General features: G+C 39.7%; 1 pseudogene; it reads left to right on the forward strand.

Moving 5' to 3' along the window:
* The first annotated feature begins 1,599 nt into the window (after positions 1-1,599).
* LOC148296707 (uncharacterized) lies at positions 1,600-2,748 on the forward strand (annotated as a pseudogene).
* Positions 2,749-10,554: the final 7,806 nt, after the last annotated feature.

Consider the following 10,554-nt stretch of genomic DNA (forward strand, 5'->3'; position numbering starts at 1 on the left):
AAAGTTTCTCAATTTAAAATTAGTTTCAGTTTAATTGATATGAATATTAAGAATTAAATCAATCCTTGTGAGACGATATCTGTGCTTACTTAGATATACTATCTTTTGATTCGTACACTTGCGAGCATTAAAATTTGATTAATTTGGTAAATCTAAATTTCGCAACAATAGCAAAGCAGCATCTGAAGCACTGGGGTTACTCCCTATTTTGTCGCTGAGAGTAACTAAACTTATGTCTTAACCGTAAGAGGATCGAAGTCATTCTCACCCCCGGATCTAGTGTAAGGAGGAACACGACGAATAAGATCATGCTACTGAGGGTGCTGATGAGAAGGGGTACTCGTGGCAAATGTAGAATTAGGTGAGTCCAAAGCCAAAACGACTTGAGGGTCGTGGCGGAACTTCTTTGCGGATTGCTCTAATTCCTTCCTTCATCTTCTCTCCATACATCTTAGAACTAACACCAATCGTGTTGCCAACTTATATGAGTGTTCATATTCGAATGCGTTATTTTCTACTTCTAAATTACTATAAGCTGCCTCAGCTGCTCTCTCTTGAAAACTGGCCCGGACGAGGGACGTCGTATTCTCAGTTCAATAGAGCTTGATATCGAGGGAGGAAATATGCTTGAACAGTTTTACCCCACACATGTTCAGATCAACAAATATATACAGGAAATAAATTATGATGCGACGAGCAATGGAGATTTGGACAAGAGTATCAGGGTCTGCGAAACGATTGATGTCCCACCCTTTACCTACTAGGTTCTCCTCTAACCAAGTGACCGGGTCGTCAACAATAATGTACTTAATATTTGGAGGAAGCGCTGCCAAAAGAAATGGATAGTTTATACCGCGTAATTAGAGTCAATTATATTCGAAAATGCGTGCATAAATCGTTATACTAGGATTCAAACCAAACGTCGATGGTATAGGCATATGAGACATCTTAGGCGCCCCCCAATTTCCAGAAATTAAGATAGGTTGGTTCTTCCAGGGCTTAGTGAAAGTGGGTTTGCAAGCAGTGGCGGACCTGTGCAGGCGCAAGGAGGTGCACCTTCACCTCCGGTCGCCGGAAAAATCCATTACAGAAGCTGGAGTTGCACCTCTGCTTCAGACCATAGATGCGCGCAACCTGTTCGACAAAATGCTCAAACGAAATGGGAAGCCTGCACTGCTGGCTGTGTGCGCTGCGCGCAGCGCACGCACTTGTTTTTTTTTTAACGAAGCCTGGCCAAAACGACGTCGTTTTGGACCAGGCTTTTTAATTTTTTTTTTAAAAGGCGCTGCTCTTTTTTTTTTGGACCAGGGTTTGTAAAAAAACAGAAAGTAACAACGACCTGGGCTTTTTAAAAAACAAAAAGTAAAAAAGCTGGGCCATTTCGTGGCTTTTCAAAGGGGTTCTATAATTCCTAAGTTAATTGGGTTTAAATTGGGCTTCTATAATTCCTATTTTAATTGGGTTTTAATTGGGAGTCTCTTTATTCAATTGGGTTTTGGAAATTCCTTATTTAAATGGGATTGAGAATTCTCTTTATAAAAGACCAACTTAACATCACCCAAATTCATCAAACCCTTATTTTCTTTTAATTGCACAGTTATGGAACGGTACTTTAAGAGAAATAGTTTAAATCCTCCTTCAAATAATCCGGTTAGTTCAAATCCTCCTTCAAATAATCCGTCTAGTTTCAACCCTCCTTCAAATAATCCGACTAGTTCCAACCCTCCTTCAAATAATCCGGCTAGTTCCAATAATCCTTCAAATAATCCACCTAGTTCACATCCTCCCTTGAATAATTCGGGTAGTCCAAAACGATCGGAGGTCACTGTGTTGGATGAAATATTGGTTAATCTTCCTGCAGACCCTGGACTTAGACCTCCAATGACTTATTATAATCCCAATTTTCGAGAATAAATCCGAAGAACCTATCTACAAAGGGGTCCTTGTCAGCCTAAAAGCCAAAATGACATGCCTCAAACACTTATGGGGGAGAGTAATCGACGTTTTCTTGTCAAATGGTTTGATTATTCATTTGTTTGGTTGGAGTACAGTTAAGAAAAAGATGCTGCATTTTGTCTTCATTGTTATCTTTTTAAATGCGACTTTGATAAACAAGGAAAGGATGGAAGCGATGTCTTCACTGAGAAAGGGTTTAAAAATTGGAGAAAGGGACCCGAGAATTTTAGGGACCATGTGGGACAAGTTGGAAGTCTTCACAATAAAGCTACACAACATTGTACAGATTTAATGAATCAGAAGCAACATGTTGAAACCATTGTGATCAAGCAGACAGACCAAGCTTGTATTAATTATCGCATTCTATTAACTGCCGCACTTGATTGCACTAGATATTTATTGCGACAAGGTCTTCCTTTTCGTGGCCATGATGAAAGCGAAACATCTAGCAATAAGGGTAATTATGTGGAGCTTTTGCAATTTCTTGCAAATCATGATGAGAAAGTTCGTGCCGTTGTGTTTGAGAACGCTCCAAAGAATCTCAAGTATATTGCTCCTAAAATTCAAAAAGAGCTTGTCAATTCTTGTGCCACTGAAACCATTGATGCAATTATTAGTGATATGGACAATGCATTCCTTTCTATATTGGTAGATGAATCACGTGATGTTTCAATAAGAGAGCAAATGACGGTGGTGTTGCGTTATGTGAACAAAAAAGGGCAAGTAATTGAAAGGTTTGTGGGTGTCCAATATGTCTCTGATACAACTAGTAGCAAATTGATAAGCAACTAGTGGAATTGAATAATCGCTTCACAGAGGTAAATACTGAATTGCTCCTTTGTATGGCATGTTTGAGTCCGGCTTATAATTTTGCAGCTTTTGACAAACAAAAAATACTTCGTTTTGCTAAATTTTACCCTCAAGAATTTAATGACCGAGACCTTATGAAGCTTGAAGATCAACTTGGGCTTTATATTGTTGATATGCAGAGCAGCACAGAGTTTTCATCATTGAACGGAATTACTGATCTGGCTGAAAAATTGGTGAATACAGGAAGGAGTAGAATATACAACTATGTGTATTTACTTGTTACATTGGCTTTAGTTTTGCCCGTTGCAACAACTTCGGTTGAGAGAGCTTTTTCAGCTATGAATATTGTGAAAACACCATTGCGTAACAAAATGGGGAATCAATGGTTAAGTGATAGCTTAGTTGTTTACATTGAGAAAGATATTTTTTCTTGTATTAGTAATGCAAATATAATGCGACGTTTTCATAATATGAAACCTCGTCGGCAACAATTGTAGGTTAATTGTAATGTTATTATTTTTAATTAATTATGAATAACATTAGTATTGTTTAAATGATAAGGATGTTTAGTTTTTTTTTTTTTTTTTTTTTTTTTTGAGCTCTTAGCTTTTAAAAATTGAACCTCCGTTGAAAAATTCCTGGATCCGCCGCTGTTTGCAAGAGAAGAATTTTTTACCAAACCCACGTGTAAAGTAAAAATAGTGATTCTCTCCCCTGACACAAGTTACGTCGTGGAGATAAATGAAATCTTTAAAGCCAATAGACACATCCCATTTCAACCCAATAGCCAAAAAACCAAATATGAGAAGATAGGGATTTGGGTTTAGTTGCATAGGGTGAAGGTCTAAGTAAAACAATAGCATATGAAGAAAGTGGTGGAGCGGAAATCTAATGTTCTCTAAGTGGGCCAAGGAAAAAACTAAAGAGCCATAGGGAATACCAGCGCCATTATACATATCTGCTCCCAAAGGGAGAGGATCAACCCCCACGTCGTCAGGGACATATCCAAATTCCATGCCTCAACATGAAAATACCGAGATGAAAATAAGACTTACTAAGTGATGACAACAACGAAATTTTCATTGTTTGGACTTGACACCTGCATTTAGAAACACAGACGGGTACATGAATAGAGTTGGTGACACACGAGCCTATATGCAATACGAAAAAGAGACAGGAGAACCATGCGGTTTTTGTACCTCAACGAAACTCCAAGTACGTGAGTTCAGGAGCACTCTAATTTCCTTCACGAATCAACCTACTCCGCTGAGCCAATCTGAAGGACAAAAGGAAAATATTGATAAGCCGGTTGGGATGGGTGTTTTGAAGAATGAAAATGTTGACAGCCCAACCTTATAGCAAAGGAGATACGAGCTTGAGACTGTCGTTTAAACAAAGGACAGGAATCACAAAACGTGAAGAAGCTCTTCCCGTGAGCCAATGGATGTGACTTGGCATGCCCGTGAACCAAGAGCCAAATCAAATATGGAGATTCTGTTGAGATTTGGATTAGCAAGAGAGCTCAAAGAGAAGGAAGAGAGTGAGAGAGCTAAGAAGAGAAAAACTAGATTTGGAAATATTCTCAGATGCAATCTGCTGTGCATTGCAGAGATCACACCTTTTGTATTTTCGTATATTCTCATTACATCAGCTCAACCAATCAAATACATCAGCCAATGTGGATATGACACATGGCAACACAAAGGCTAAGAGCCGTTGGAAAATAACTGGCTTCTCTACACCTTACACTTGGCATATTAGCTCAAGTCACTCAACTAAACATATTAGCTTAACCAACTAATCAGAAATTAGCTAGGCAATTTACATTTCAACACTCCCTTCTAAAGTGCTAGCTGATTTCACACCAAGCATACTCCTCAAATAGCTGAATCTGTCTTTGGGAAGAGCCTTTGTGAAGATATCTGCAACTTGCTCTTCTCCCTTGCAATAGAGCAATTCAATTACACCTTCTTGAATTGCATCTCTAATAAAATGAAACTTCCTCTTAATGTGTTTGCTCCTTTGATGAAACACTGGATTTCTAGCCATTGCTATGGCTGAAGTATTATCACAAAACACAGTAGTTGCAGCAGCTTGTTCTTCTCCAAAATCTTCAAGAACAAATCTGAGCCAAATGGCCTGTGATGTTGCCTCTGCTGCACTCACATACTCTGCCTCTGCTGTTGAAAGAGCCACACTATGTTGCTTAACTGAAGCCCATGAGAAAGCTCCACTTCCAAATGAAAACGCATAACCTGAAGTGCTTTTCATATCTTCCTCGGATCCACTCCAGTCACTGTCACAATATCCAATCAACAAAGCAGATTTTCCAGTCACATACTCAATTCCAAAATCAATGGTTCCCTGAATGTATCTTAGAACCCGTTTAGCAGCTCCATAATGTTTCTTGGAAGGGTTGTGCATGTATCTTGCAAGCAGACTAGCAGGAAACATGATGTCAGGTCTGGTTGCAGTTAGATATAGGAGACTTCCTACAATCTTCCTATATAAACCTTCATCTGCAGCTTCACTTCCATCTTCTCTTTGCAATTTATCAGTAGCAACCAAAGGAGTGCTCACTGATTTGCAGTCTTTGAGCCCAAATCTATCCAAGAGAGTAAGAGCATACTTCTTTTGATGGATAAAGATGCTCCCTTCAGTTTGAGTTACTCCCATACCAAGAAAATGATGGAGCAGCCCCAAGTCAGACATTTCATACTTGCACATCATCTCAGCCTTGAATTCTTTTATCATTGCATCACTGCTTCCAGTATACACTATGTCGTCTACATAGATTGACACAATTAGTGTGCCAACACCTTCTTTGACTCTCACATAAAGAGTAGCTTCACTTGGACTTCTGTGAAAACCACACTGAGAGAAGTAAGTGTCGATTTCACTGTACCAAGCCCTTGGAGCCTGCTTTAGCCCATAGAGAGCTTTCCTCAGTCTATACACCTTGTCTTCAGCCCCTTTAACCACAAAGCCATCAGGTTGATCAACATAAACCTCTTCTTCAAGGATGCCATTTAAGAAGGCAGATTTGACATCTAGTTGCCACAGTTTCCAGCCTTTCTGTGCAGCTAGTGCAATAAGAGTTCTAATAGTGTCTAACCTTGCTACAGGAGCAAAGGTTTCATTGAAATCAATCCCTGGTTTCTGTGTATAACCTTTGGCTACAAGTCTTGCCTTGTGCTTTGAAATGGAGCCATCAAGGTTTAGCTTTGTTTTGTATATCCACTTTACTCCCACAATTGGTTTGCTGCTTGGTCTGTCAACCAATTCCCAAGTGGAATTCTTCTCTATCATGGATATCTCTTCAGTCATAGCCTTTTTCCAAGCTTCATCTTTGACTGCTTCACTGAAACTTTCAGGTTCAATGATACTCATCTTGCATTGAGCATACACTTCATCCAAACTCTTCCATTTCCTTGGAGTGTGATCATAGATTTCCTGATTTGAGGTTGTAGAATCATGTGAAACTGAATCTTGGACAGTTTGCAAGTCTGTACTAGAGGGTGATTGTTGTAAATCACTTAGTTCTGAAACCAAGTCAGATGTTTGTGAACTTGATTCATCAGTCCATGGCACAGAGATATGCACTGCCTCATTGGTTTCCCAATTCCACATTGATTCTTCATCAAAAATGACACTTCTAGACAACTCAACCTTTTGAGTTCTCAAATTGAGTACTCTATACCCTTTTTCACAACTGCCATATCCCACAAATATCCCTTTCATTCCAGTTTCCTCCAGCTTGTGTCTTTTCTGAGAGGGAACATGAATGTAGCATAGTGAGCCAAAAATTCTCAAGTGTTTGACACCTGGTTTTCTCCCACTAAACTGTTCAAATGGTGTTGTATTGTCCAAAGCACTTGTTGGACTTCTATTCTGCAGATACACTGCTGTATTTACAGCTTCTCCCCAAAACTTCAGTGGAATCTTCTTTTCATACATCATTGTTCTCGCCATCTCCATCACAGTGCGATTCTTCCTCTCTGCAACCCCATTCTGTTGTGGAGAGTAAGCAACCGTCAACTGTCTCTCTATACCCATCTCTTCACAAAACTTTGAAAAATCCTGAGATGTGTACTCTCCTCCTCTGTCACTTCTCAGTTTTTTAATTTGGTAACCACACTGCAGTTCAACCATGACTTTGAACTTTCTGAAAATTTTCAGTGCTTGGGACTTATACTGCAAGAAAAATATCCAACACATTCTAGTGTGGTCATCAATAAAAGTGAGAAAGTATTTGTTCCCACCAAGAGTCACGGTCTGCATTGGACCACAGATGTCAGAATGAATCAGTTCTAGAGGCTGTGAAGCTCTCCAAACCTTTTCTTTGTTGAAGGAACTTCTGTGACTCTTGCCTATAGCACAGCCAGAACAAACTTTCTCAGCTTCTTGCAATTTAGGCAAACCCTGCACCATATCCTTCTCTTGCAGGAGCATCAAACTAAGGTAGTTTAGATGTCCATATCTCCTGTGCCATAACCAAGATGATTCTTCCAGAGTTGCCTTATTAGCCATGACAGGATTGATATATTGAAGGTCTAAGGGAAAGCATCGGTTCCCTTTCATTTGCACTCTTGCAATCAATTCTTTCATCTGTTTTCCTTCATAAATATCAACCATATTGTCACCAAACACTAACCAATGCCCATGTTCTACCATCTGCCCCACACTCAACAGGTTTTCATCCAATCCAGGCACAATCATTACCTCTTTGATATATTTAGTAACACCTTGCACCTCAATTGCCAAAGTGCCTTTTCCTGTTGATTGTACTAGATCACCAGTACCCATTTTGACTCTACACCTCACATTTCTATCAATATCAACAAGTAGAGACTCATGAGATGTCATATGGTTGCTACATGCACTGTCAATATACCAAACATTCTTATTTCTACTAATAGTGGCAGCATGGCAGGCATAAAACATAGTAGCAGGTTCTGTTACCAGATTTGCAATGTTAGCAAGCTTCCCTGCCTTCGCTTGATTGCAGTCCTTGATGAAATGTCCAAACCGGTTGCAGCCATGACACTTTTGCTTTCCTTTAAACCAACACTCACCATGGTGTAGTTTATCACAGTGTTTACACTTTTCCTTGACCTGCTCAGGTTTGTCACCTTGACTAACTGAGTTTTGAGGTTTAGGATCCCATTTTTTACCCTTCGATTTCCAATTCTTCTTTGGCTTAGAGTCACTAGAGGCAGAGTTGAATTGTGCTCCCTTCTGAGTTACACTCATGCTACTGAAGGCTTTCTCAGTAGTGTTCTCAGCATGCCTATCTAGGCGCTGAGCAAATCCTCTCAAGGCAGCAATCACCTCCTGTACCTCAATGGCCTCAATATCCTTAGTTTGCTCAATCACGTAGCAGACTGGATCAAACTCCTTGGTCAAGCTTATAAGCAATTTCTGAACCAAACGCCCTTTGGATAGATCTTCCCCAAGCCCTTTCATCTGATTTACCAACTCAAGTAAACGAGTAAGGTACATTGACAAGGTCTCATCATCCCTCATCCTTGTGTACTCAAAATCACGTCTCAGACCTTGAAGTTTGATAGATCTGACCTGTTTGTCACCATGAAACTCTTGGTGTAAGATATCCCAAGCTCCCTTCGAGGTTTCTTCATTCGAGATTCTGGGAAATATATCATCGGAGACAGCTCCTTGGATGATACCAAGAGCTTTAGCATCCTTCATTAACAGAGCTTCTTTCTCCGATGTTGATGACCCTTCTACCTCAGTCTTCTTCCCCTTCGAATCTGAGATTCCAGTTTCCACTAAATCCCAGAGTCCGTGCGATTTGAAAATGGTTCTCATCCGAATCTTCCAAAATTCATAGTTGTCACCATTGAATATTGGAGCTCGAAGATCACCACCACTTGACCCAGCCATTTGAGACCGGAATCGATGAACTGAGTCGGAAATTTCTCGTTGGATTTTCCAAGCTCAGCACACACAGTGTTGACGCCCACTATCCAGATCCAACCTTCGCTCTTGATACCATGTTGAGATTTGGATTAGCAAGAGAGCTCAAAGAGAAGGAAGAGAGTGAGAGAGCTAAGAAGAGAAAAACTAGATTTGGAAATATTCTCAGATGCAATCTGCTGTGCATTGCAGAGATCACACCTTTTGTATTTTCGTATATTCTCATTACATCAGCTCAACCAATCAAATACATCAGCCAATGTGGATATGACACATGGCAACACAAAGGCTAAGAGCCGTTGGAAAATAACTGGCTTCTCTACACCTTACACTTGGCATATTAGCTCAAGTCACTCAATGTTGTGTAGATACAGCTGCACCAAAATGGATTCAGTTGCATCCTCAACTTGTGATACTCGCAAGTGCACGAGCCGTTCGGTAGTATAGCGTATGTAAGTGCGAGGTCGATCCCACGAGGATTGGTGATTGAATGATCCAATTCATTTTCCCTACACAAAACAGAAATGAAAAAGAAAGGAAATAAATAAAACAAGAAAGAAAGAAAATAACTAACTCAAGTAGATAAGTTCCCAAGTTCAATTAGATTAATGGATTGATTCTAGCTAATGTATGATTAAGCCATGGTGTGTGGTCATAACCTTGTGTTCCTAATTCCCTAATTTGATCATTTGTTGTCTAACCTAAAATTAAGCATTAGGAACCCATTAAGCATAGAAGAACAATTTAAACAACCAAGCATGTATCTAATCCCTGTTGTCGAATGTCCATACATACTCTTCCTATTCATAGTTCAATTCGAATTAAAGCATGGTGTATACTCTTAATTCAAACCAAGATAGCTAACATGCAAGCCTAAATGGTGATCAATCATTCAAACAAGCATATTAACTTATAAGCATAATGAATAAGAACAAAAACCATAATTGAAACTTGGAAACTAATCAAACTTGAAACTAAAGAAAAGAATTTACATAACAATGAAAATTAAAGTAGAACTTGGAAAGACTTAAAGGAAAATTTAGTAAAAGGATTTTTGTTACAATCAATTGAGAACTAGAAAGGAAAACTAAGAGAATTTGAGGGAGAGAAGGGAAGGGAGCTCTAGAGAAGTGTTTGAGAGCTCCCCCCCTTGGGGTGTGTTTACAAGCTTAGAGAACTTCCCTATTTATAGGCCTAGGGGAAGTGAAAATCTGAATTCAATATGGCTAATGCATACAACACTTGTTTTATAAAATCTGAAATGGTTGATGCACTTGTATTAGAAAATCTAAATTGGGTGATGCACTTGTATTAGAAAATCTTGAATTGGTTGATGCACTTCACCAATAGATCCCACCAGCAGCCCTAGCTCATCTTCATGTCACCATGACCAAGCTTCCAACCAGAAATGATAGCTCATACCTAGCTCACCATGACCAAGCATCCAACCAGCACATGCTGAGGTCAGCATGACCAGCAACTTCAAGGGCTTACAACTTGGGCTTCTCTTAATCAAATTAGGACTTTAAGCACTCGAAATTGAAGTTCAGAATGTCTTCTTTCCAGCCATATGTTATTTGGGCCAATCCAAGGTCGGAGGAAGAAGTTAAGGCCGAAACAAATTGCTAACTCATTTTCCGCGCTGATAAGATCCATCCTGAGCATGGTTCTGTGCTTGCTAGGTAACGGACTCCAGATTTATCCAATGGGGCTGAATTTTGGATATGTTATAGTACACACCAATGGGAACAACTTTCATGAATAATGTGGCCTCATTAGAGCTATGTAGGTTGTTGAAACAAAGCTTGCAATATGACCTACGGAACTGGACTGGCAGGGGGCTGTAGCCAA

Source organism: Prunus avium, chromosome 2 (genome assembly GCF_965620075.1).
Source record: "Prunus avium chromosome 2, drPruAviu1.hap1.1, whole genome shotgun sequence".
Classification (NCBI taxonomy): Eukaryota; Viridiplantae; Streptophyta; class Magnoliopsida; order Rosales; family Rosaceae; genus Prunus; species Prunus avium.